This window comes from Maylandia zebra, linkage group LG18 (assembly GCF_041146795.1).
Source record: "Maylandia zebra isolate NMK-2024a linkage group LG18, Mzebra_GT3a, whole genome shotgun sequence".
Classification (NCBI taxonomy): Eukaryota; Metazoa; Chordata; class Actinopteri; order Cichliformes; family Cichlidae; genus Maylandia; species Maylandia zebra.
In genome coordinates, this window is record NC_135184.1 from 6,628,918 (window position 1) to 6,656,861 (window position 27,944).

Sequence of the window (27,944 nt, forward strand, 5' to 3'; positions counted from 1 at the left end):
ATTATTACTTCTCATCACAGAGCTTATCTTATCTGGCAAGCTGTGACAAGACTGGCAGCAAGACATAAGAAGTACAAAAGACTGTCATTTCAAATCGTGTAATTGTCACAGTTAAACTATTCTGGCAGCTGTGACACCTTGAAATCATAGGTCAGTACTATAAAACTCAGCAGTCAGGTGAAAGAGGCAGACCGAGCCTGTGGCCCGTTACTTTGCCTCAGAGTTCATAGAGGGCGTAATAAAGGAAATTATACTAATAACTGGTGGGGGGATATGCATAGCAGGTTATGTAATTGTACTCTATATCAATCAATAAAGTCTTGACCTGGGAAATGAGCCCGACATTAAGTCGGGAGTTGGTTCCTTGGCACCTGCTGTGAGCACTGAAATGAAAATCAGCATGCAGTGATGAGGAGAAAGAAAGGCTGAAGCAGAGGGTCTATATCTGATTGAATGACAGGACTGCAGTGTGCCCAATGCATGAATGCATTGTCACAATGCACAATTAAAGCACCCGTTTTTCAATAAATACATGCACTAATTATATCTTGAAGCCCCAAGTGATAACTAATTATAACTCATCAGCAAATGGATACTTAAATAGTACACTAAATTGTACTTGCTCCTTTTAGTAACATAACACTCCAGAGGATGTGTGAGTTGCTAAGTGGAAAGTCAGCAAGTCAAAAATCAGGAGTCGGAAAACACTGAAGACAAGCACGCTGGATTAAATTAGTCTTCAAACAATTCTTGTGTTGCCATTGTCTGCTTGAGAAGAGTAACTTTTGAGAGTCGGGGAAAGTGTTTTAGTTTAAAAATGTCTTGTTCTACATCTACCATGTAAAAAAGTATTAGATTTACAGTTAAAAAATAATGAATGGTATTCAAAAATGCTGAAATTATTCAAACAGCAGTAAAATAAAGTGAAAAATGCTGTGTTTTCACTTAACTTCTGATTAGCTCCTCGCTCCAGTTAATGGAGGTTTTTACATTTATTGTTTTGATTTAAAATGTTTTTATTGTCCTGTGTCTATTTTATGATTTTAGATTTTATTGTCCTCCTTCTGCATAGCTTTTCTGTTCATTAGTCCCCTATTGTTTTACTGCTTAAAGTTCTACAGTCTTACTTTGTCAGCTACCTGTAAAGCACAGAACTATAGAAAATGCTATACAAGCTTATGTTTAAGGACTCTTTAAATGTTGGCTTTTGAATACTAGCAGCATATTTGGGAGTGTCATAGCAGGAATAATATGTTGTGACTTAATAAATGTATGTGAGTCAGTGAGACAGTGTGGTGTGTAGTTGTATTGCATATATATTTTATATATACATTGTATATCCACGTCATTGAAAGCTTTACATGCCACATATAAGGCTGTAATACAGTAGTTTGTGTTAAATGCATCTGTTTGTAGCTCTTTTCAAAGTCCAAGCAAAAGAAGAAATAAAGCAGCAAGAAGCAAACTTTTTCTGTTTGCATCATTTATGGAAATATTTCAAGGCACAGAAAAGAGGTATGGGATTCATGATCTTAGATTTTGTTTCTGCTTTTTACAGATGATGTGGTTCTGTTGATTCATCGAGCCTTGACCTCCAGCTCGCACTAGGGCAGTTTGCAGCGGAGTCTGAAGGAGCTGGGACGGGAATTAGCACCTTCAAGTATGAATCCATAGTTCTCAGCTACAAAAAAAGGTTGGAGAGCCCATTTTTTTTATCATAAACAATTTACTTTCTACCCCAGGTGCAGGAATTTAAGTATCTTAATCTTGTAAGTGAAGAGTAGAGCTGATGGCACACAGTATGGTGTAGTCTGTTATTGTGAAGAGCGAGTATAAAAGTAAAGCTGTCAATTTACCAGTCAATCTGTATTGTTACTCTCACTTATGGTCATGAGTTGTAGGTACGGACCAAAGAAATGAGATGGCAAATACAATCCCGTCTTCCTTCTCTCTCCCCAACTGATCATGGCAGATGGAACCAACTGGTTCTGCCGGAGGTTTCTTCTTGTTAAAAGGAAGTTTTTCCTTCTACTGTCGCCAAAGTGCTTGTACATAGGGGGTGATATGATTGTTGGGTTTTCTCTATATGTATTATTGTAGGGTCTACCTTACAATATAAAGCAACTTGAGGCGACTGTTGTTGTGATTTGGCACTGTATAAATAAAATTGAATTGAACTGAAGTGGCAGAAATGAGATTCCTAGAATGGCTCTCTCTTAAGGATTGGGGGAGGAACTCAGTCAGTGAAGAGGGACTCACAGTAGAGTCACTGCTGCTCCATGTCAAAAGGAACCTCCCCCCTTTACCTTGGTGCTTGGATGTTGAAACTTGGAAGTGATATCAGTCCCAAATTAGCGCATTAGAGAAAAACAAGGTTTGTTTTGGTTCTTTAGAGAGGTAGAGCCATTCAGATATCCCTAGCAAAACAGCATAATATTCATTTTTTGCACTTAAAAACACAGCTGCAGCACACTCATAGATATAGCATGGTCAGGACTCTGTAAATTAATTTTTTTAGTGAGTCATAAATACACAATATTGGCATTACAGATTAGAATTTTGACATAAATAGTGTTTAGTGTTCACTGCCACCATCTTGGATTGTTAACTTGGGGTTGCTCCAACCAAACTCAGGTTTAAATTCTGACTCGGAAATCAGAAATTTTGACTTATTAAGAAAATCATTGTTAGACTGCTGCCCCCCATGATTTGGACTAAGATAAGTAGCAGAAACACGACACCCATTTTTGTCTACAGTACGATGGAACAGCTGCTGGATTTTTGTTATGTAACCTTTGTGATCCAGTCCAATCCATCTCCATAACCATGAGGCCAACTGGTTTCAACTAACAATCAAAAACCTCAGTATGAAAGGTTGAAAAAGGTCAGATCTGAAAGGCCCAGCCAAAATGATTGTCATAGGTTTGCGGAGAGAAACTACACACTCCTTCATAGGTCAATGAAGTGTTTCCTTTAAAGGTCAGAAATGTATGTCTTTTCCACCTACTTTCCTTCAAAGGCCCAACACACTTTTCTGATCTCTGTGACACATAAAGGAGCTCTGAAAGTTTCAGCTTCGCAAACCGGCAACCACGTTTAAACTTCATGCTGGGTGGAGACTTTTGGAGTCGATGGTGTGACGATACCAGCGGCGCTTCAGCGGAACAAGGCACAATGCCACCACTACACAAATGGCAATAATCTCTCCATCAAATAAAAGGAAGAAAAAAAAATCTAATAAGCATATTAACGATGAGAGCAGAGTGAATTTTAATCACAGATAAGGACTTTATCAGCCTTTTGTGGGCATAAATCTATTCCACACTTCAGCTTGTCTGAAAGATATTGCAAACTAGATTGAGCTTGTACGAGACAGGGAGGGAAGAAAAAGTCTTGTTCATTATGAAAACATTAGCTCCAAATCCATTTGTTTTCTATGCTAAAATGGTTCCAGACCAGAATATTAGTCCAATCTGCTCTGAATAATGAAATCATTAATATGAATTTATTAAAACGTGTGGACTTATCCTTTTAATGTCTCTGAGCTTTTTCTTTTTATATCAGACTACCTTTTAGTCCGTGCCACACAGAGAAAGCCCCGTGAGTCGGTTCTGTAATTAAGACACATTAACACATAACACCTAACAGACTTGCTCAATTACCACAACGGCTATTAAATTATATTGGAGCTAGAGGCAGTGGAAATGGTGGTGTTCATTATGGAAACTGCTATCCACATATTTCCATCGCTGAGCAGCTTTATGAACTTATAAAAGATGCCAGGAAGAAAGGACGGATTCTTTTTTACACTGGAATTCCTTTGAATGCAGGTTTAAATGTTATTTTTATAATAACAATAATATTTTGTCACTCTTGAGTAAAAAACAAAGACGATTATTCAAATATATTTGCATGTGTTGTAAACATCCAGCCCCTTCTTTTGTGTATCTAGGCAGGAAAGAAACTCTTTCACTAAAAGTCTTGAGGTTGGATGGCGGTCCAGCCATGAGTTATGCAATGCAAATGTTATTATGCACTTAAAATAAATGTATGTGGCAGAAATGTTCCCTGGAACACTATTTTGAGGTTTTGTAATTTGGGGGTTGGAGCATATTTCAGAAGCCTCAGCTGTACTCACAGTAGAGTCTGTGGATGTGTTTAAGTCATAACAGTTTCATAAACACGGCACGGTCACAGAAACAAGAAAATGTTTTGTGTTGTAGCACCCCCTCCTGGTGGATGTTGTGCTTTACAGTGACGTCCCAGCATTATTATTTGAGAGGTTTACCTGTTGTTTGGTTTACCTAAATAAGAATAAGATTAGCTGATGTAATGTAAAAGTAGGTTTTAGATAATATAAAAATGCAAGCAAGGAGCACAAGGATAGCACTTTAAGTAAAGGGGTTTTTGTAACACAACAACAAGCTCATGTAGGCATTACAGTTATATTTAATGAGGTTTAGTTAAACAAATAGAAACCCATACTCTCAGTCTTGTGGCACATGTGCATCTCATGCCAGTGCTATTTAAACACAAGTATATGCGGTATATATATTTTTTTCTGATTCACATTCATGAGAAATATGCGACTGAGGATATCAGTATGACGAAAAGGGAAGGTGTACAGGAAGGTAGTGAGGCCTGCTATGATTAATGGTTTGGACACTAACAAAAAGAAAGAAGGCCAAGCTGGTTTTACAGAGTTTAAGATCCTAAGATGGGTGTGACCAGTATGGACAAAATTCAAAATAAGCACATCAGAGGGACAGACGGTTTGGAGACAAAGATAGAAAGACAAAGAGAAGGTTTAGATATGTGCAGAGTAAGAATAAAGGATAGACTTTTTTTTTCTTTTGCTCTTTTGCCATCAGAATTATTGTCTAAAGGCGAAGAAAGATGCCCAACGGATTTACTTTACCAAATGGACCATCCCAGCCTTGCCGTATTGGTCTATTTGATTCACCTTTTATTGTTTATTTTATTTTCACTTGCTAAATACGGGACAGACTTGACTGGGGAAAAGAAAGAGGGAAAGAAAAACAGCGGGGAAGAGGGACGGGGATAAAGGGCAAAAAACAAAAAACAAAAAATACATATATCAATCACCTGGATCACCTGTTGAGAAAGAAAAAAGAGAAAACAAGAAGAAGAAGAAAAAAGGGCAACATAATAAACAACATCACGATGATCTATGTGAATGTAACAGTAAATACTAAACATTATTGTGCAGCACGTAAGATCGACAGCGCACAGTGTGATTTGAGGTAGGAGCCAAAAAGGGTGTAGTTTGTGTGTGTGAGCACCCGTGTGTACACCTGTGAGCATGAACGCGCTTGTATTTAAAAGGTTCCTTCATGTAATGATCTGCTAGAGGGTGTGGGGGGGCCACTGCCCCGTCCTCCAGGGCATGAAGCAGGTATGGAGGAGATCAAGACTCCAGACATTCAGAGGCCCTCAGAACACAAGAGACCAAGGAAGACCAACAGAGGGGCAGCCGCGCCACTGTCCCAGAAAGAGCTGAGGAGAGTCCCAGATGAGGGCTCACTCAGCAGCCTCGGAGCAGAAGCCAGGGGGAGTTGCAGTGACGTGCCCGTGAGCTCCGCCGGCAGCCAGCTGTGCCAGAGTGACCGAGCCCCAGGCCGAGAGGCCGAGGGCACCCCACCCCCGAAGTGGCCCGAGCGAGCCCCAGGCTCCAGGCCCCGACAAGCAGCCACCAAGGAGTGAGCCAGTGTGTACCTGGACGCCCACCCCGGACACAAAGAACCACCAATGCACCGATGTCTGAGGGCGTCTGCCACTGGTAGAGGAAGTGGTGGGGGGAGATAGGCCTCCATACCTTGGAGGACCTGAGGATAAAGGATATACTGACACAACAGACAGGAAGAAAAGAGGAAGGCCACAAAGAAGATTTATGGATGTAGTGAAGGAACACATGCAGAGGGAGAGGAGGGCAAGATGGAGGCAGATGATTCACTTTGGCGACCCCTAAAGGGAGCAGTCAAAAAAAGAAGTAGAAGACCAAAGTTTCACATGAATCATTTTGTTTCTCCCAGTTCCCAGTTTCAGTAAAAACACTATGTGAAGTATTATATAAATCCTTACATATTTCATTTTTGTGTCTGAAATCATTGTACGCTTTATCAAATATTCTTTTCAGTACTGTAACTGTAAGTCAGTAAGATTTTGATAAAAGTAGTATGCCATTTGGTATCTGTGTGTTAAATAAGACAGGTTTTAATTCGTGATTTTGTCTGTTCTGACATATGTGAAATGTTTGTGGCATTTTCAGTGTCTTCTGCACAGGTGAGTCTGTGTTATGAGAAATCTGTGTTTCAGAACTGCATTGACAGTGCTGAGAACGACAGTCCTGGCAGGGGTGCAATCACAATACACAAATAACAAGTTGTTATTTGTTAAATCTGTTGCAACAAATGCTTCATGTTCCTATATATTTTTTGTGATTTCAATAGATCAAGTGGCACAACAGACAGACTGAATGACTGAATGACTGACTGACTGATTTACTTAAAGGAAAACTCTTGCTTCACATATTAACACCATTAGAGGGCAGCAGAGAAACATAACAAGGTAGACCCTAAACTGCTCTAATCTCCCTCAATACTATATCCATCCATGCATTCTCCTCTACTTATCCAATTCAGGCTCACAGCCTATCCCGGGTACCATAAGGTGAGAGGCAGGACCAGTCTGTCACAGGGCTATCACAGAAAGAAAGACAACTACTTGCATTCACATTCATGAGCAATTTATAATGATCAATTAATCTACTCTGGGAGGAAGCCCGAGTACCCACACAGACATGTGGAGACATGCAAACTCCACACAGACAAGCCCCAGGCAGATGGTGGATTCAAACCCAAGAGCTCTTTGCTGTAAGATAATCATGGCAACCAGCGTGCTGCCCTAACAGACCATGCTCTAAGATAAAACCTTGTGCAGTGAGAATAAACTATATGAATGAATTCTATAGCATACCTCACAAGGTATAAGTCGGTTGGCCATATTTTATGAGATGTATTGTATATTTCATTTGATCGGTTTTCTAATAAAAGCCAAACACAGTGTGATTGTAAGTCAAGTTTAAACCAATGACTGTTTTCTACAGTCATTGGTTTAAATACAAATTTGCAATTCCAAATTCATCACTGTCATTATAACACAATTAGACTGGTCCATCTCTATTTTATCTACTTTGCAAATGGTTCCATTCTTATATTTAAACAGTAATGGCACACAGTGTTCTTGGATGGCACTCCATTAAACAAGCAAAAGAGTTTTTAGGATGAGACTCAGTTTTAATATTTATATACATCAAGACTGATGGGTCAAATGTGACTTTTCACATGCAGACATCACATTTCCCTGACTGCAACTAGCACAAGAACATATCTGGTTTAGCACAGCAGTAAATCACTGTTAGAGTAGATATTTGCTGTGGTGTTCACCAATGACTACTGTGTGGCTGTGGGTGCTGGAAGAACAGTAAAACTTTCCTGCCATCCATTTTAAATACAGTGACTCCATTAAATGGGCATCATTGGTTGTTTTTATTCCTATAGATATCACCTGTAGGTAGCTTCCTATCCTACAGGCATGGCCAGTAAGCTGCAACCGTGCTTTTCTATCTGTCAGGTTAATCTAACAAAACTTACAAATCACTCACAAACAGAACAGATCTTTGGCTGATAAAGTCTTCACAAAAGTGCAGCAAAGCAGCTGAAAAACAGGATTTCTTTACCTAAAGCTGATTTATATGCAATGTAACATATAAATGGCCTGTATTTGTATAGCGCTTTACTTAGTCCCTAAGGACCCCAAAGCGCTTTACACAACCAGTCATCCACACACTGGTGATGGTAAGCTACATTGTAGCCACAGCCACCCTGGGGTGCACTGACAGAGGCGAGGCTGCCGGACACTGGCGCCACCGGGCCCTCTGACCACCACCAGTAGGCAACGGGTGAAGTGTCTTGCCCAAGGACACAACGACAGAGACTTTCCAAGCTGGGGCTCGAACCGGCAACTTTCCGATTACAAGGCGAACTCCCAACTCTTGAGCCACGATCACCCCCAACATAACATAAAACAATACAACATGAAACAATGTTTTAAATAACAGAAATTAATTCTCTGAACTCTTCACCACATTCAAACAATAAATATGTGATGTACTGCAAAATACATTTATAAGTAAAAGAATGGGAAAAGATTGTAAGACTTTGTCCCTCCATGCAGTGCAAATGAGAGCATCACAAATACAGTTATGAAAATTGGGGTAAATTTTGCTGAGGAAGTATTGAATCATGATCACCTCATAGCAATTTCCAAAGAAAGAAAGACCAAGTCTGTCAGCTTCTGTTTGGATAGGTGGATAGACAGCTCGGCTAAATGGTTCTAATTTATGAGCCCGGGGTCTCAGGTGGGCTGTATGTTAACAACTGTCTGGAGGTTCGGAGAGAGCACACTGGCTGTCTGGCTTGGGTGACAGCCAAATGCTATTCATCACACACTCCCATAGAGAAACACACATTCTCTTCCAGCTGACCTTCTCACTGAAGCACAGAATCTAGCAGATGCTAAAGATATCAAGAGGCAGCTCAGTGAGTGCGAGTAAAATGTATTCCCGTCCAAATTTGTGTATGTTTTCGAAACCTTTCGTTTTCTTTCACCTTTTCTGTTTGATATGCCTGCTACAAAACAGATTCACATTACTTGCCTTGGCTAAAAAGTGCCACTAAGATTCAAAGCCACAATTACAGCTGGTGTTTATACATTGTGTGAATCTTACAATTAATCTCAACTAATGTATGCATTTGGATACTGGATATGCATTATTTACAGTATCCGTAACAGCCTTCCTAAACAATAATACACATAATACAAACAAGAATAGTATTTCTGCTGGTTTCAAAAAAGAATATGTAACACGTGAAATATTAGCTGTGTCTAACTTTTAAATAAGTTAGGTAAATGGACTCTTGTTCTATTGACATCTGGACTTTCAATTAAAAAGTATTTGACAAACATAAATAAATACAATCTTCCTTCAAACTCACATTGTGCAAGCGTGTATGTGTATGCAAAACTCAACAGCTACAGCTCTGCTCACAGTCCTCGTCAAGGAGAGCTATTGATAAAGGAGAAAGGTTCAGCTTGGGTTGTCATGCTGTCTGATATCACGTAACAAGTGGACTCGAAGGTCTGGGTCCAAAGAATGTTCTGCTATGTCTGCCTTGCAACTTCCCTAATTTCTGTTATAGCAATTCCACTTCATGTGAATGAGCTAGAGGGATGACTACTCCCAGTAAAAGCAAAGTTAAGTTTTTCTTTTCTTGATTTTAGGAGTTTTCTTCGATTCTTAAGCTTTGCTGAAACAGAAGAAAGCAGTGACAACAATTTTAAAAAGTAGTTTCCTTAAAAGTACCGCTAGTGTGTGATTAATCTTTCGACACTACGAATAACCCCAGCGATAACTGCCTCACAAACAGTCCGCTGAGGAAAAAGTCCTCGCTGGCTTTAGAAACTGGGGCTGTGGTATTTTTAAGCACTAAAGATCTGTTGCCATAATAAAAGCACAAACTGTGTGTCATCCAAAATGAAGGCAAATAGAAGTAAGCCCAGAGGTGCTGTTGCGTTTGGCGCTAAGCTTATAAGATTAGTGTTTTGATTTCCATCCATTTACTCTCCTACATACTGGTTGTTAATTACAGCAGTACTGTGATGACAAAGAGGTCAGAGCAGATCAGCCACTGGAACTCTGCCTGAGACAAGAAGACTGCTGCTCTCAGTCACCAGGTCAATAGAGCTGCTACTGATAAAATGCACATTGATCTATGGGTTTAAGGTCACTGAATGTGCTTTCAGTTCACAGTGACAGGTTCAAGCTGTTGTGTGGTGGAGCAGCAGATACAAAGGCGACACAACAGTCAGTGGAGGAAAAAACTAAAAACTGTTGTGCGCTCAGAAAACAGATGTAGTGCTGGATGACTGCAGACAATGTCAATGAATATTTTCTCAGATTTTACAGCAGAGGTTAAACCTCTCAACAGAGACATCCAGAGGAATGAAGTCCTTTAACAGGGTTAAAACCCCCTGTTTAAATATCTACTTCCAAACTCTTTCTGAGCATGTTAAAAAACCCAACCCATATTGCTATTTTGATGCTTTTTCCAGCCTTAACTTTGCAAGCTCAACCAGTTTAATCATCATATGTACTTGTGGTAGAATTACATAAAAACAAACATCTTATTGGAATTCCTGGTAGGAAATATGCCAATAAAAAGAAAGTAAAATTTTGTTTTCCAATCTGGAATCCAACTTGGAACTCGCCAGTTGCAATTAGGAAGTTATAATTATGTCGACAGTCACATCCTCTAATTGCTAACCAGAAACAACACAACTTCAAACTTGTGCCAAACATAAGGAAAATTTGTACTTTGCTTGATTTTGTTTTGAATCTCACAGCACACTCGTTCTGCCCACTTCACATAGTGTTTACTCAGCTAACCAACCTTGACCCAAAACCCAACCGGAGCACAACAAACCCTGCCAGCCTGCAATCTCCAACATCTCATGTGGTTTTAGCCGCACAGCTAGCTACTGGCTAACAGGGCATGCTAGGCTACACAAGGCGCAAGAAATGAGTGTGTGCCTGTGAGTGAGTGTGCCTGTGAGTGATTATAATTAGAAAATGTTCCACTCACTTGCAATTACAAGGCCCTCCGCAGAGTGTTATTAAAGACTCATTTTGCTTGGTTGTGCCTCTTAAATGGCTCCCATGTGGTGTTTGTTTGCCTTTGCTACATGGTTGGCGTGGACAACAGAGTTTGCTACAGCCAGGAAGAGAAGCTTCTCCTCAAAATGTTAACCTGTGGTAAAGGGGTCACAACGGGTGCAGAGGCTGTCATGGAAAATTTAATCTGTATATACACACTGATAAAGTAAATTTTTGTTTATTCATTCTAAATAAATGTGGTCCCCCTCTCTTCCTAGCCTGCAAATTTACCCCACAGATAAACTCTTGCGTTCCGAACTTCTAACCCACCACGGCTTTCCTGAAAGAAATCAAACTGAGATCTCTGGTTTTTGTTTTCAGATGAGTTCATGATGTTATCGTAAGACTTTTGTCCCACGGCCATGTAAAAATAATCCAAGTACTTTAATTATGCACAGAATAATTACAGGAGGTTAGGACTGACCTTGTCCTGAGGAAGGACGACGGTTTAGTCAGTGGCCATCCAGGAAAAGTAAAATTGTCATTTTTCTATGTGTACCCAGCATTTATGGGAGACGTTATGATTTTTAAAACTCCTTGCGCTTTTTCTTTGACGTATTGCACCTTTGAACAGTAACAAATTAAAGAACCATAATTCAAGTCTGAACTTCTTTCAGTAACAGTTTCATCCCTGCGTGCTCGTTGACGCCTTGTATGTGTGGTTATGAATAGGATGTAATACAGGTGCTGTTTTTGTAAGGGATATTTTTTTCTTATGTGTGTTTATCCGGCAATGTTACTGCTGACTTTAAACAAATCCCCCTACTATAAAGTCACAACTCCACACTACATAACCTGCTGCCATGTGTCAGAAGAAACACAATCTGTAGACTGCTTTTATATATTCAGGATCTATACTATATGAAATCATGATGATATGAAATTGTAATTATTAATATACCAAAACCAGCATTATGAGCATATCAAAAAAGTCTTACAAATATTGTTTTCAAGTGTGCATTGAGATGCATGAGACTGCTGCAGCAAAGTAAGATCAGAGTGTGATCATGGTATAGCTGAATCTGTGCTGCATGTTTTGCAAAGCAGAAAATAAAGTTATTAATTTGATTTTGGCAATCACCTCCACATATTGCAATATGGCAATTTGATCATAAATCAGTCATCTGCTTTTGTGGCCTTTGCTCATAAATCTAAATCTTTACATTCAGCATTTTGTGATGCCTAAATCTGACCCGCAAAGTAGCCCTGTGCTCTGACATTTATTCACCCTATGTGCCTGTCAGCAGTCACAGCTTAATCCAGGAAGGTGATAATGGAGCCTCCAGCTCCTGGTCTGTAAAACGAATCACCATAAAGTGCTTCCTTCTAAGGCTGAGAAAATTTATAGTTACAGATCCTATCATTTCTCCTTCTGTTTAATGTCTTCAGCAGAGCGATCTGTCTTTCATTAACTCATGCACACTTGTTTATTATAAAATAAATCCACAATTTAGACGTCTGACTGGATAAAGCATTAGCAAGAAACTAGGCTCCTTTACTGTTTAGGTGAGAGTAAAATGAACTCATAGGAGCATTATACTTTAACATTTTGTTTACTTCATTTAAATTTCTGTTAGGGCTTGCTTGTGTTAATTTAGTTGCTCCCAATTTTGTAGATTCTGTCTAGTTTTTATTAGTTTTTATTTAGCATTTCTTTGTTGTTATTATTATTATTATTATTATTATTATGTAATGTGTTTTTGTGAAAAAGTCATCCAAATCTGAATAAAAATATGAATTAGTGTGTCCTTATGCATGTTTTGTTGACAAAGCCAACCATTTTAATATACATATTCTATATATTAGATTTTTTTTAGCTTTATTTAAGTAGTTTTAGTTTATTTTAGTAGTAGTAGAAAAGTATAGTAGTATAATAACCTTGCTTCATCAGGCAATAAGATAAGCTATTTTCTGTCTAATCATTTGCACTATGATTTATTTCTTTATCTTTAATTGTGGATAATACACTCATGGTTTAACTTGTCAATGATCTGGTTCATTACTGGACTACATTAACCACTGGGTGGCGCTGTACAACAGCAAAAATGTGACTAGAAAAACTGCAGTTTTCATTTTCCCTCTTATATTTCTTTTTCTGGGCCATTTACAAAAATCTCCAGTTAATGGTGTAGTTGTGGCTGCTGTCATTGGCAAAGATATTTATTTTCATTTGATGCTAACATCCCACCTACTGCTGACAGCCCTGACCCCTCTCCTTAAGGGACTAATTATATTGTACAATAGCCATCTAACATCTCACAAACCAATTTTGACTGCGCTCCGTCCCGAAGCAGCAGCTGTTTTCTCACTCCACACTGGCCGTCAAGGGTCATGGTCTGCGCAGAGCTAGAATGCTGTTTCCAACCGTGGACCTTCACGGGGCAGTGGAAAAGAATGAGTCAGTGCAGTGGAACCTGAGGGAAGTGGAGCTCCCTCAGCTTGTATGTTTATGAAGAGTAAGGGTGTGTCGTCAAAAACGTTTCTCATCCATTGCAAAGAGCCTTGCTTAAGGGTGAGTCAGGGATAGTCTTGATGGAGGGAAAAGCGCTGTGTTTCCCGTTCTTGCCCTAGATTCATCCAGCCTGTGGAGCTTACAAACATGCATTGTATCATCACCAGTTATCTTGAAAAGACTTTATTCCATGGAGCCCTCTACTGTCATAGAAGATGATTTCATAGTTGTTTAATTACAAAACAAGCGTATAAGGCAACATTAAAAGATTTAGAGGTCTTTAAATTTAACGCTTATACTTATTTTTAACCTCAGATTTGTACCAAATTTACGATATGGTTTCTGCTTCATGCTGTAATGTGGTGAGAAAGAGGCACTGCATTGATGCTTGAGAAGTTTCTTTATTGGCTAAACACCACAAGCAATACCAAATGGAGATGGCAAAGGGTATTAGAATGGAAATGGATAATATTCCCTCCCTCTGAGCTCTCCTGCATCGCATGCACTCACATATCTCATCTCCACCAGTCTGGTTCCCTACATGGGTCTTATTTTCATTGCCAGACACAGCCAGCAGCCTCTGCTTCCATTAACAGCTTACTGCTGTGAAAACATGAAGAGGAGAGGAATAAACTGTGATGCTGATGCTGTGTTGAACAAAAGACCCATACTGGACCAAAAAAGATGCACATTTAATTCCCCCTTCTTTTTTCTTCTTTTTTTTTTTTAGCTTTTAGAGAATATACTAAAAATATAAATTACAAACTTAACTGTGTCTATGCTACTAAAACTGTGTTTAAACTCGTAATTATTACCCATATGAGTATGTGACCCTAAATTTCTTATTATTTTAATGTGTTTCTAAGTTGTTCCTGGGTGTCCAGCTTTGGGTAGTCAGATCATGAGAGCTGGACTTGATAAGCTGTGAATCACTTGCATATGCTCTGACTGTATCATTAATGTATAACAACCTGCTGGCCCATGTGTCTATTTGATAGACAGAGCAGAGATGCCACAGTGTGCAGGATCAAGCGTGCTACATTTTTATAACAATCTCAAAGGCTTCTGCAGAGGTGTGTGGAAAATTAAATGTGTTTTCTTGTACTGTAAAACATTACCACCATGAAATGATCTAATTTTTTAATCCTTCTTATCAAACCTATGAGAGGCCTTCAATGAATTATGTTTTAACCTACAGCACTAAGAAGTCCTAGGCCTAGGATTTAATGCAAAGGATATTAAAGAAAGTTTAATATAATATATACTCAAAGTTATCACTGAATTTCAACATTTTAAAGAATGAGGTTCTAATAGTGGCATAAGTAATAGCAGATTTACTATTAGTAGAATTGCTGCTATGTCCCCTGCAGGAACACCGAATACATTTGCCTTAGTCTTGTACATCACTTCCACTGCGTCCATTATGTTTTTGTTGTGATACTCATCTTTCATAACTGTTCCTCTATTCCCATCTAATCTCTCTGCAAGGGTACCAAATGAGTCCACTGAAGCCTCCATAATGGCCAGAAGAAGAATCCCACTGTTTGATGGTTCAGTATGAAGCATGAGAGCTCACGGTGGGATTCACCTCAGCTGTACACCTCATGAAACGCCCAGGAGAGGCAATCCAATCATTCTGGAGCTGCAGGACCCGGTATGAAACCCATCAGAAACTGGTTTTGGCTGTAGTATATACAGGGAGCTTTATGTTGGGAAGGAAGCTGTTTTTAGATGGATTTGGTCTTGCTGGGCACATCATGTCAGATTTTGTGTTGGTTTAAATATGATATACTGCTGAACCTACTGCTAGAGTATATGTCATTTTCAAATGAAAATAGCTAATGTGGTGTTGGGGAATATACCAAAAGCAGATTTGCTGTATCTAGAATCTTGCTATATCCCAAGGGGATGCAGCTTATTTTAAATTTAGCCAAAAATACTATGAGGATCAGTGTGGCGTTTGGTAGCATGACAAAATGGTTTGAGGAAATGAGAGCTCAGAATGATATGCCTTCAAAACACTGTGCAGTACGTTAATTACATCAAATGAAATTATGCATGGACCTAAAATTGGTAGTTCAGATGAGATGCAATGTAATTTCCTTTTTATGACGTCTCATTTTATTTACCTTTGGGAAACTCAAAATTACTCCCAAATTACCTGAAATGATTCTGAGTGGCTAAAAGGAGTGCAAGACAGAACCAAAAGTTCTGGGGTAAAATATTTAAACCTGTAATTATAGCTGACCCACCTCTCCAGCCCAAGACATTTGCATATTATTATTATTATTACTTTATAAGTATGCATTTCTTTGAATTGAACAGTTATTTTTTGATGACATGTATTGATCTATATGCAGTTTGGGGAAAGTTGTTATTTTTATTATAGGTTTTGTAATTGTATAGCTGCTACAGCTATTCCTATACTTGTATATATACATAACAAATTAAGAGACTATCATCTGGGCTGCCATATGAATCACGATCTCGTGCCCATATATGACAAAAGGGGATACCATGTGTATACCAATAAGTATTTATCCAAATATCTGACTTTACTGATCACTATTACAACAGACAGGAATTCACGACAGTACCTGTATGTTCGCACATAATCACTACAAATGGAGTACCTGACATGTGTTGTGATGTTTGGATCTGACATGCTGTACCTTAAGTGTCCAGCTGACTCATGTGCATGAGCTGAAAGACACAAAGTGGGGACAACGGCAGCCCAGGCCACGTGGAGTTGGTGTCTGGTGCCACCATGCTTACAGAACGTCATTATCCACTTATTGAAAGAGGGCTATGATTTGGCAGCTTCTCAGGACAGCAAGACTACCATGGGCAGTGCAGCCCAGGATCACAAACCATTGTTCTGCTACTGCTGGACAAACAGTATCAGGCTTTCTGAAACCGACTGTTTATGTAGATGGATGAAACACTATGGCTTTATCATTTTATAACTTTTTTGGCATGTCTGGGGTTTTTTTTAGTGTGACAATCAAAGCTCCCAAGTGTTTCACACTCAAAAACATGTAGCAAAGAAAATTTGGCAGTAATAGCAGAATGCCATACATGATTCTTTGGAGTGTACAAAGTGAAACCTACTATATACTTTTGTACCCATTCTGCAACTTTTTGGTTTACCAATTTCCAAGAGTCATTGCAGTAACCCTCCTGTATCTTTATCTAGGATGGGCTGTTAGTGGTAAGCTATGCCTGCTGATTTTCTGCTCAGCACATTTTCCTAGACTTAGATTATTTAAGAGGTCAAAGTTCAAATCACACAAATTAATTATGCTCCTGTAACACTGTGAATCACCAAAGCAGGTAACCTGTAGGTCAATGACTACATCATCAGTGTGCAGTGTGTAGTAAGAGAACAAGTCAGTTTCTCATATCTGAGGTGTGGAGGTGCTGCCAAGCTTCCACAAGAGTGGAAACGTATTAGAAAACCAGTGTCTGACTATATGTGTACTATGTGTAATATTTTCTTTTTTTGTGTTCCACCTCTTCATGCAGTTCATCTCTGCTTATTGCTTATATGCTATGCTGAGATTATTGATTTTACAGCTACTTGAAAAGACAAACGCTGTAATCAGGGGCAGTAGCATAGGGACCAACACTTCATTTGGTATATGGAGCATTTAGTGGATATATAGAAGATTCCCCAGAGGACTGAAATGTGACTTCCTTTTTTTGATGTTTTACTGAAGTTACATTAAACCAGTACAAATTTATTAACTCTGAGTGAATTAAATGGCTCAGTGGCCTAGAACAGTGGTCCCCAACGCCCGGGTCACGGACCGGTACCGGACCACGAGAGCTGAGGCTCGGGTGTGAAATGTATCGTTTTCAGGGTTTTTATCATTAACCCCTGGGTCTTTTCCCATGTTGTAGTTGTGTGCCTTATTTTGAAAGAAATATTTACGCGTTACCATAGCGGACCATAGAGCATTGAGGGGCAGAGAGGAGGATGTTACTCTCAATGTGGTTGACGCATTTCAGGAGGACGCTGCTAATAAAGTGAGTTCGTGTTTATTATTATATTTACAAAATACCACAGTTTTTGTCTTGGTCGTATCATTTTATTTAGTTGCATTTATCCGCAACACCTTAAAGGCTGGTCCGTGAAAATATTGTTGGACATTAAACCGGTCCGTGGCGCAAAAAAGGTTGAGGACCGCTGGTCTAGAACACTCTCACAAAACAGATTCTAAAACTCAAAATAGCCACTCATGTTGCAAGTGGTTTGTTAACTTCATTTCAATTTATTCACTTAATCTGTGTCATTCTCCACAGACAACATTATTATAACAGTCAAGTCTGACAAACTGTCACTAACACAGAAACAGAAGCCAACATTCTGTGATTGAAAGCTCAAATGTCTAAACCGTTTTTGGCCCAAAACGCTGGCATCAGGGTATGAGAACCCTTTTATCAAAACACTCCTTTTCATCACACTCCTCGGCTTCTGCCACTGCTGTTTGTTTTAAAGGAAGAAGCGGAAAGCGTAGCTCTAAGTGTGCTGTTCCATTGTCCGGGACTCTTGATGGTTGACCGAGTTAACAAATGTGTCTTCAGATGGCAGGAGACACTTAAGATAAACCTGGCCTTGGTGTAGTTCCTGTGCCATCATAAGCTGCTTGACATACACAGGAAGTGGCCTGGTTTATGTCCCTTTTAATGACTATATAGTTTAGGAACAGCAACGTGGAGGAAGTGCTTGGTCGTGTTTACATACCCAGGTAACAAATGGCTAAGAGAAGGTACACAAGGAGGATAGAGAGAAGAAGAGGGTGTAATGAGTCATCCTTTGCCAGGAATTGTGTGCCAGGTTAAGTTCAGGAAAGCAAAGAAATAATGGTGGAGAGAGAAAAAAATAACTGGATGCTTGTATGCTTTGAATAATGAACTGTAACGACCTAAGTAGGAAAACATAAAGACTCCTGAAAACATTCCAGATCTCCTTTGGACCTGATTCAACACAAACAATATTACAGTAACTACCCAAGTGGTTCTGTGGGTTTTTAACTAATTACCTTATTATGGAATACTTGGCATCCAAACAATTTGATTTTAAGATATATTTTACTAACATTTCTGGGTGGTGTGGTAAATAGCACCATTGAATTTAAATGCTAGGGCCTTTCTATTTGGATATTGCATGTTTTCCTTGTATTTGAGTGGGTTAATTAGGTAGGTTAAATGGTGTTAAATCTAAATGTTCTCTCTGTGTTAGCCCTACATTACATCTGCGACCTGTCCAAGGTATTTCCCTCCTCTTGCCCTATAACAGCTGGAATTGGCTCCAGCTCAGCTGTGACCCTGAATTGGATAAGTGAAGGGAAATGGATGCTAGAAACTTTTGCCATCCATTAATTTTTTGAATTTATGAATCTATTTTTTACCAAGTGATTAATAAAGCTCTGTACTTTATCTTTTGTTACCAAAGTTTTCCTTTCTTTGATTTCAAGTAATTGCTGCTCAGTATTTATTGTATGTTAAGGATTTCATTCTCTTTAGCTAAATTTGACACTCCCAATTTGCAAAATTACTTCAGTTTCCCATTACAGTTTCTAAGCTGAGAGATTCTATTGTCCAACCCAATGTACAAATGTGGTACAATCCAAGCAGAAAGACAAAGGCAAAACTACTGCACAAAGTTAGTCTGATAGTTGCTTTAAAGAACGTGCCATATAGGGGAAACGGTTTGACAGTTGCTGTGTATCGAGTGAAAATGCTCTGCTCTTGGAGGGAAAAGAATCCAAGCAGCCAAAAAGTAGGGCTGAACCTAGCATCCAGACTCAACCCACCCTAATAAGTTCAAAAAAGGAATAACTGTACAATCAAATGCTGATCACAGGCTGTCAAAAGTGCTCCTGCTAACTCATTCAACTGCTGCTCCAATATATTTCACTAGCATCTGTGCCTGTTTTCAGTGAAACACTGGGTGGTAAAGATTGTTTTTAATAATACTTGAAGTCGTTATTGTGTCCAATCCATGACTGAAATAGCCTTTATTCACTATGAAATCCATTGTAACAGCACAAACAATGTCATCCAACTGGGTTCTTGCAGCTGAACGTACCGTGCTGACAGACATGCATTTACTGGAACCTCATGTGAATAACTGAAGCATGGATAAGGTCAAAGGGGAATTCTTGCCACATAGCTGGCCCACACAAGCAGAACTGCTAATAGACAGAGAGATTCATAGAAATCACATACCCTCCTGTATGCAGGACTCACATACAGTATGTATTGATAGAGGTATGTGCATGCAGACACGGAGAAACACAAACAGAAGGTACTCGGCAGTAAATATCTACACACGCTCAATTCTTTAGCAGCGACAGCAGCTGCTTCATAGATATGTGTGTCTCCACAGTGCTCTCCACATTTCTCCCATTTCCCAATATTAGAGCTAAGCGGGAAGTCCATCTGCTAATAATGCACTCAGCAAATGAGCGATAGCCACCACTCGACATCCAATACGCAGGAAATGTGAACAGCTGCCGTATGGTGAAGAGTTGCTTTCACCAAGCGGACGTGTTGGGGGGCTCCTCCTTCCTCTCTGCCTGTTCTTGTAATATAAGGCCGTCTGTTGCTGTGGCTTGACATACACTGAGGAACACATGCAGGAATCCAGGCACAGGGGGACATATGGGACATGTGAAAACAGGCATGTATCGATTAGATCAAATTCTCTCTTTACCGTCATGATTTAATACAAACCTTTAACTCCATTATTCTGGTTAAAATCAGACTGTGTGGTCAGACTGCTCCTGTTTCACCTTTCACGCATTAAGAAATTTGCTTGTTTCCTCATCCTCTAAGTATTGGTCTTTAACCTGCCTGCATCACACTTTGTTGCCCCCCCAATACACATATTAGGTTACGGTCCAAAGATGCCAAAATTATATCGTCATTTCATTCCTGTAAATAACAGAGATGCCAAGGCTTTCAGCATGTATTGGTATAAAGCCCGTAAGTGTCACAGATGGGTGAGGTGAAAAGGGATACCCTCGCACTCTAGCATGTTTAATGAAGCAGAGTGGTGTAAACTTGCTGTAGATGAGATTTTGATGTGAAAATTCCCAGTGCTTCTTCTCTTTCAGTTAAATTCAATATATTTTTCTTTAAATTTCTTAAATAACAGTTTTATTGAGTTAAGGCTCTGCAGGAATTTCAACTATTTCAAAGTAGCTGAGGCAAATAAATTGGCAGCAGTAAGTAGTGCATGTATATGGAGTGTGTTAACAGACCCAACAACAAGACTCCTGAGCATCTTTATAGTTATATAACACATGAACCCTCTTCATAGTGAAAGGGCAGCATAATTTGTGCATCTGATCGCATCTCAGCACTACACAGAATTTCAAGTAAAAGTAAACAAGCAACAGAATTTTCTGTGTCAACCCAGTAAAATCCATAGCTGCTTTTTTGCCTGATGAATATTCCACTTAGGCCTTTCCAGAGTGCAGTGTGTTCCCACTCTGGCTTGAGCTCAATACTCCTGAGTGTTTGGACCTTCACATGTAAAACTCTTCACCATCCTTTCCCCTTGGCTGCAGGAGAAACATGACAGCGATCAGTGGTTGTTTGCTTTGTGGTCACACATCAGCGGGGTCTGTCATCACCAGGGATGATAAACTAATCTCTTCATCCGACTCCCTAGATTTCCCCCTCAAACCTGCGTGCATGCATGGTTTGTATCCTTGAATGTATTTTGGGTTCTATGGCAGCATGTTCCGTCTTTGTATGTTCCTGCCAGCATGTCCAGACCCTCTGCATGAGCTGCAGTGATCTTAATCACTACATGTGTGCATGAGTTTTTCTGTATGTGTTTTTCAGCCATTGCAGGCCACCCGGGTAATCAGCCCTAACCTGGAAACCCTGTTAGTAATCTTGCCATGTAGTGAAAGAGACAGGAGGCTTGTAATGTTTGCGGTGAACCTCAGGAAGGAAATGATACCAGAGTTGGAGTTGTTGATAGAACACTTGTCTTCATCAGGTCTCATAAACCGTGTATGTGTGTGCGTCCATGCATGTGTGTGCTTCCATTCATTTGCCACAGAGTTTTCTCTGTATGCGTGAATGCCTGTCTTGTGTTTAAGGCTTTCCTCTGCATGTTTGTTCATGCATGTAAATATGTATCTGTCGATGTGTAGATTTTGTGGTTTAGTGTTTCCTGTATATGTGAATATGTGTGCTGTGTCCCTTCTATGTGTACACAGAGTGCTGTGCATGTGTGTACATTATCCCCTAATTCCTTCGTTGATCTCCTCAGCTTCCTGAATCAAACAACCCACCAGATTCTGCACACTGTAAATCTGTAGAGTGTATTTGAGTGAACCGAAATGAAAAGGCGGCTTTTGAGTGGAAGAGGAGATCAGCTGGTGTTAAGTGATGCAGAGGCCGCACACAGGAAGAGGAACACAGGCAGAAAAGGGAGGGGTTGACATATAGGGATTCATTCATTGACTCAAAGACTTAGCATTGGGGAATTTAGAAAACATGAGCTTTAGGGGGAGTGTGATTCTCCTGTTGGAGTGTTTATTGCACACAAGTTTTTAACAGAATATGTGGTCACTTTTAGTAAGTTTACTGCTACAATGTTTAAATACAGTAAATCTACAATGAAGATAAAAAAAAATCAAAGCAACATAATTAAATAAGAATCAAGTCAACAGACTTATATGCAAAAAAATCATGTTCATCAGAGTATGAGATGTCTACATATTGTAAGATATACAGTACTAAAACCATTAGGCCATTGTCACCTCATTCAACCTCATATTTTCACTTCTTTAAAGAGAGCAGCTTGCTCTTTATCTTGATGCCACAGCAATGCTATAAGGATTTTGTCTTTCTCTATCGCTGTCTTTTCTTTTTATTGGAAAAGTTTGGTTTTGTCTGATTTTAATGCAGCTTAAACAGCCTGAACAGTTACCCAATGTAGAACTATTTTCTTTTATGGGAGCCTAAATAAACATCAAAGAAAATTTAGAAGTTGTAGATAATCCTGAAAAACACAATGAACGAATGTATGTGCGTTATTGATAATTCTCCTTTTAATTGTAAACAGAAATGATCTGCTAAATCTGACACATCTTCAGCTGCACGCTCATCATTGAAAATGGCAGTGTATCAAAAATAACATTAAGATACCTTTAAAAGGCCCGCAGCACACTCTACTCAAGTCAACATGTCTCCTTTTCAATGCAACATGCGATGCAGGCAGCATGGTGAACAACAGCACACAAAACACAATACTACCACCACATAAAACAGATATAGAACCCCAACAGTAGTCTTCTTGTCTTCCCGTGTGTTTACATGCTGGCTTCCTTTGTCCCAGTTAATCAGTGGGATCTGGGTGTCTGCCTGGTGCAACACTGGAAAGACAGAATAGACTAAACTCCTGCAGGAGTGAGTCTTTGTGTTATTCATAATCACAGTCGTGCAATAACAAACTACCAGCCTAAATTATACAAAGGGCCAGACTAGCTGCTCATTATCTGGCACGCAGTGAGAAGGGACATTACTGAATCCAGAAAAAATGTGTATTCTTAACCTTCTCCAAAACCGAGACGTCTGAGCGTGAGTTACAGTGTCCTGCACATTACTTTTTACTTTTACATTTTTAAAGAGTCATAGGTTATGCAGGTAATCTGTATAGGGCTTTCTGCATAAGCACTTCTGAAAGCATTTCAGATTATCTCCTGAATCTTAGTGGCCTATGTCTATCTAAATTTAGTTGTCACCAGTGTCAAATTGTTTCCCCGTTTGCTGATTTGCGAGGCAGATTGAAAAATAATGGCTCTCACTGATGTTGGCTTTGGGAAGAGCAGAGATTTGTCTTGCAGATTCCACAGCTGATTATTTAGTGGGAAGCAGGTCAAGGCGTGTGTCTGCTTGTGTGCTTTTGCTAAACTGTGTGGCTTTTTTTTTTGTTTGCATTCGTCCCTTCCGTGTGTTAAACCGTGTGCATCTCGATAAGAATCTCCCATCATTCCTCACTTTGTTTATTTGAGATGAAAGCTTCCTGTACTTGTGGGGGGCACTGGGTTCTTTTCTATAAAGAGATGCAGCATCTAACAGGGCAGATATCTAAGCTGTTTATAGTTTGCTGAAGTAATGAGATAACCTGAATTTAAGAATGTTATTGGCAGATGTTTTGGTCAACAAGTCCTCATATTTGACCGAATAATTCTATAACACCATATATTTTTTTATCCATGTGTTGTCAGAATAATTAGAAAAATTAATTCCTGGTTGGATACATTCATATTTCAACATTTCACTTTTTTAAAAATAAGATGCAACACATATTCATAGAGTTTCTCATTCTCACTTGTAAATGGACCATCAAAAAAGTGGAAAAAAAGAGCAAAAGAGCAGATATCCTGTCATATGTGGGACTGTTTTTCTTTTTTTTAATGCATTTCTTGGTTTATTTGGGGGATTTTCGTTGTTTTTATTTTATTTCTTAGTCACTGATTTAAGAACAAAAAGTCAAGGCTTGAGTTTTTCTTCATTTTTTACCAGGTTGAAGAGTTTGAGATTTGCAAACTGTTTGTCAGAAACATGAAGAACAAGAAAAATATGAATTTCTTCATGTTTTGTTGACAAAATCAAAATGTTCCTTAGTGTGAGGATTTAAAGACGCCACTTTGGGGTCGCCACAGCAAGTACGTTAGCATGATTGCTTTCGTCACTTTTTATGGTAGATGCCCTTTTGACACAGCATCCAATGGATTTGTGCCTCGTCCTGGGATTGAACCAAGAATCTTTATAGTTCAAATGTTTAATTTGTCAATGCTAATGGCCATTACATTTGACAAATTTTGTTAAAGATTGTTAATGATATTGCATTTTACAACTGCTCATGTGACATTTGTGTACAGGCTCTATTCTGATACCAACACTGTGTGTGTTAGCCAACTACAGGCATCAAAAGAAGAATAACTTTTACAGGATTCAACTATAGGATATTTTTAGGAACCTGAACCTTCATGAGTACAGAACCTTTTATAAAACACTTAATCACTGTTTCACAGATTATGTTGGCAGTACAAACATGTAGAGCAGTAATCATCTTGAAAAATTACGTAGAAGTCTGAATTTTATATGACATTAAAAAAACTGTAGCACCAATCTAAATACCGTTGATGTCCTCAGTCCTCGTTTGCTAGTCTCCAAACTGCAGACACGCATACACATTTCGAATTCTTTAACTCAACATGTTTTTGACCATATGATGACAACCATTCGAGGAACTCTCAAAACGAAAACCTCAGCAGTTGATCTTGACAACCATGTTATGTTTACCTCAGGTATGTGGCATTATTAAATGGATTGGTGTGTGTGTGTGTGTGTGTGTGTGTGTGTGTGTGTGTGTGTGTGTGTGTGTGTGTGTGTGTGTGTGTGTGTGTGTGTGTTTCACTATGTGATTCAGGTGGTTGTCTTCTCTCTTGTGCAGCTCAAGTGCTTCTTTGTGTCCTCTAGTCTGGGATGGACACAGCAATGGAAAAGGTGGTTGGACTTTGAATACAGACTAAGCAACTATTACTGCCGACAAACGGTATAATCTGGTTTTTCTGATTATATGGAGACATATTGTTGATGGACCAAGTAACTGTAGCAACTCTCCTCAACTGTCCTCTTTAAGGATGACAACATGCCACCTTTTTGCACACACACAGTGCTTTGTTTTTGCATACACTAACACTGCTGGCTCCACACTGCTGTTAAGTTATGGCAAGCTCACTGTTCATGTCTTGTTTGAGAGACTCTCATAGCTGTCTGCTGCAACTCCATGTGTTTTTAATACCTCCACCAGCCCTGCATCTACTATGTAAGGTGAGAGGTTAATGAGCAGGTGCGAGCCAGGTGTGCCACTCTTCTCGAGTGACACACCTGATCCGCCCTTTCCCACCTCTCCCTGCTACAGCTGAGAGAGAAGGAACACACCCCACAACCACAGTAACGTACTGGCAGACTCAATTTTCCCAGTATTTTGCAATAGGCTTCCTTCAAATGATCACTTTTCAATTTATATTGACTGAATCTGTTCATCCCTCTTGATTTCCTGTCCTTCCATTTTTGCATCTGCCATTCACTGCCTCTTTCACTTTTTGTGACTTTCTCAGTCTTTCAGTTTTACCTGTTTCTTGCTGTTCTTATAGTACAAAGAATTTTCAGTTTATCTTATGTAGACTTCATTGAACCAGTATTAACGTGTAATATGTTTTTGTCCACGAAATTCTTGTGAAATTTTTCTAGTCATACAAACAAGTCATACTTCACCTGATAATATTTGTGATCATTTGTATGTAACCAGTATGATTTCGTGTAGATATCTTTTATTGCAATCAGCTGCACTTGGCCTTAATATAACATCTTAATATAACGTCTGCAGAGTTATCAGATCTCAGCTGCTTATTGTGATGAATAATAAAAGCAAACAAAAGAAGATTTTTTCCCCCTTCAGTGATTTGTACACAAACTCTTCTAACGTGAAACTAGATACATACAACAAACCTTTCTTCCAGGAAAGTGTTACTGAGATTTATATTTAGGAGTTTATAGACAAATTTATAGTATTACAAGGTGCTTCATGACCTTTTTTTTTATAGAGAGAGAGTATACATATACAGTACTTTTTCAGCTGAAGCTTGTCCATCTTTTTTTTGCTCACAACAAGCTGCTGTGTGCATGCCTTCGGCTCTGCTCGTATCCTGTTTATCTTCCAGCACAACCTGTTGCAGTCAGCTTACTAATTGCCATGGGACAGTGCCAAGCACTCCAGTGACAGATGTTTCAGCTGGATGGCTGCTAATGAAGATCGGCTGGAAAACATCCATTGGACTATCCCCTGGAGGAGTCCCATGATTCATTATGCCTGCATTTGTGCCAGAGGCCACTGGATCCACATTATCAGCCAGGACAGATCCCTGTAAATTTGAGGGTTTAGTCATGCAATGAGCTGAAGGTTCCTTATTTAAATGATTAGTGTGTTATTGACATGTTTTGTATTCAGTGGAGCAATATTATCTTTTAATTAGCTAGCCATTGTTGTTATTGGGTTTCCAATTAATACCCTTTGGCAGTTTACCATTTAATGACATTCATCCAGAGCGGGATTCATTTCTAAACTTATTTAGAAAAGAGTGGCTAACACCAAATCCTTGTTCAAAGCATTTGTCAGTAATTTTTGAAAACCAATTTATGAAACAGCCCTGTTTAGTGTGACAGAAGAAGCTCTCCATGTTCTACTCAGGATAAAATATTCACAGGTTTGACCTAAAAACAACCAAACACTTTGAAATATTCATATTTTTCTTTGCCTGCTAAAATCACCTACAGATGCTGGTATAGTCATTTAAATGCATGTAGAAGCAGATCATTTGGAGTCAGGCATCAGTTGGATATTTAAACACATTTCATATATAGTTTGTATTCCTGATAGTGTAACATAGTCAGTCGTTTCTTTATGTAAAAATCAATACTTTATCTGTTTGTGAGGTGGCTGGTTTTGATTTTATAAACTTCAAGAGCTTCAAACTAAAAGAGTTTGACATTATTTCTGGTTATTTATTTTGGAAATTGAGCTCAATCATAATCCCCTAACTAAGAGGATATCTTACTAAAGCACACACTTGTGACATATACAGTAGATTTATAGCGTGTTCTTATGTTTTAAATCTCAGGCTACCTCATTGTTAAGCTAGTGGTTAGAGATGTGACGAAACAGCCACACACGGCACTCGAACAGGACAGATTCAATAACTGTCAAAGCCCCACGAGTGGAGCATGTATGCTAATCACCCCAGAGAATACTGCCAATTGATTCTAATTGGTTCCTTCGAATGGCAGAAGGGTGGCCAAGGGGTTACTCTCAGGGTTCAGATGAATGGAGGTAGGTCTTATCCAACACACAATGAGGCATATGGGAGTGTCTCTTTTGCAAACCCTTGGACAGAATAAGGACTGAAGCCTGAGGTTCTCGTCTCTAAAGGGGCTTAACACTGAATGACTGCGAGTGTTCTAGGAGTCTGAATGCATAATTGACACACTACCTTCCAGTAAAACAAAAATGAATTAATCATAGGTTGGTTTAAAAAAAAAATGGACACATTTGGATACATGGAGCAACAAATATTTTACAGCTAAAATTAATTTGGATTAAAATATAAAAATATCCTAAAATTGTTGTTAGTAAAGAAAAAAGTGCTCAAGAAAAGTGAATAATTTATCACCAGAGGAAGGTTATTTTCATTTAAATAATGTGTTTTATAATGAGATTTTAGTGTATTACACTAAAACATGCAAAAATGAGATGAGATAAATATAATAATACTCCACGTTAAACGAATTCAATCAGCCAAGCAGCATCTACATGTATTAGATTTTTTTTTTTAAATACTTTTTCTTCACTTTTTCTTCCTTTTTCTTCACAAATGGATTACATCAGGTAACTACACACACACACACACACACACACACACACACACACACACACACACACACACACACTAAGAAATCAAAATGGTTTACCACTGCTTTTCAAAGACAGATTTTAGCTAAAAATGGCATTTTTACATTTTTGTAAAATAATAGTACTAAAAATTAAACAAATGCATCTTCACCTGACTTAGTAACCTATTTTGGTACAGTTACTAACAG

General features: G+C 39.0%; 1 long non-coding RNA gene across 3 annotated transcripts in view; it reads left to right on the plus strand.

Annotated features, from left to right (window-relative positions):
- Positions 1 to 27,944, plus strand: part of LOC101486930 (uncharacterized) — a 217,470-nt gene that overhangs the window by 160,319 nt on the left and 29,207 nt on the right. For 2 of the 3 annotated variants that reach the window (XR_013094202.1, XR_013094203.1), the window contains exons 4-5: positions 1,559 to 1,693; positions 14,736 to 14,901. This is a non-coding gene — a long non-coding RNA (uncharacterized LOC101486930). The remainder of the gene's footprint in view (positions 1 to 1,558; positions 1,694 to 14,735; positions 14,902 to 27,944) is intronic. The other variant, XR_003025087.2, reaches the window with a different exon arrangement.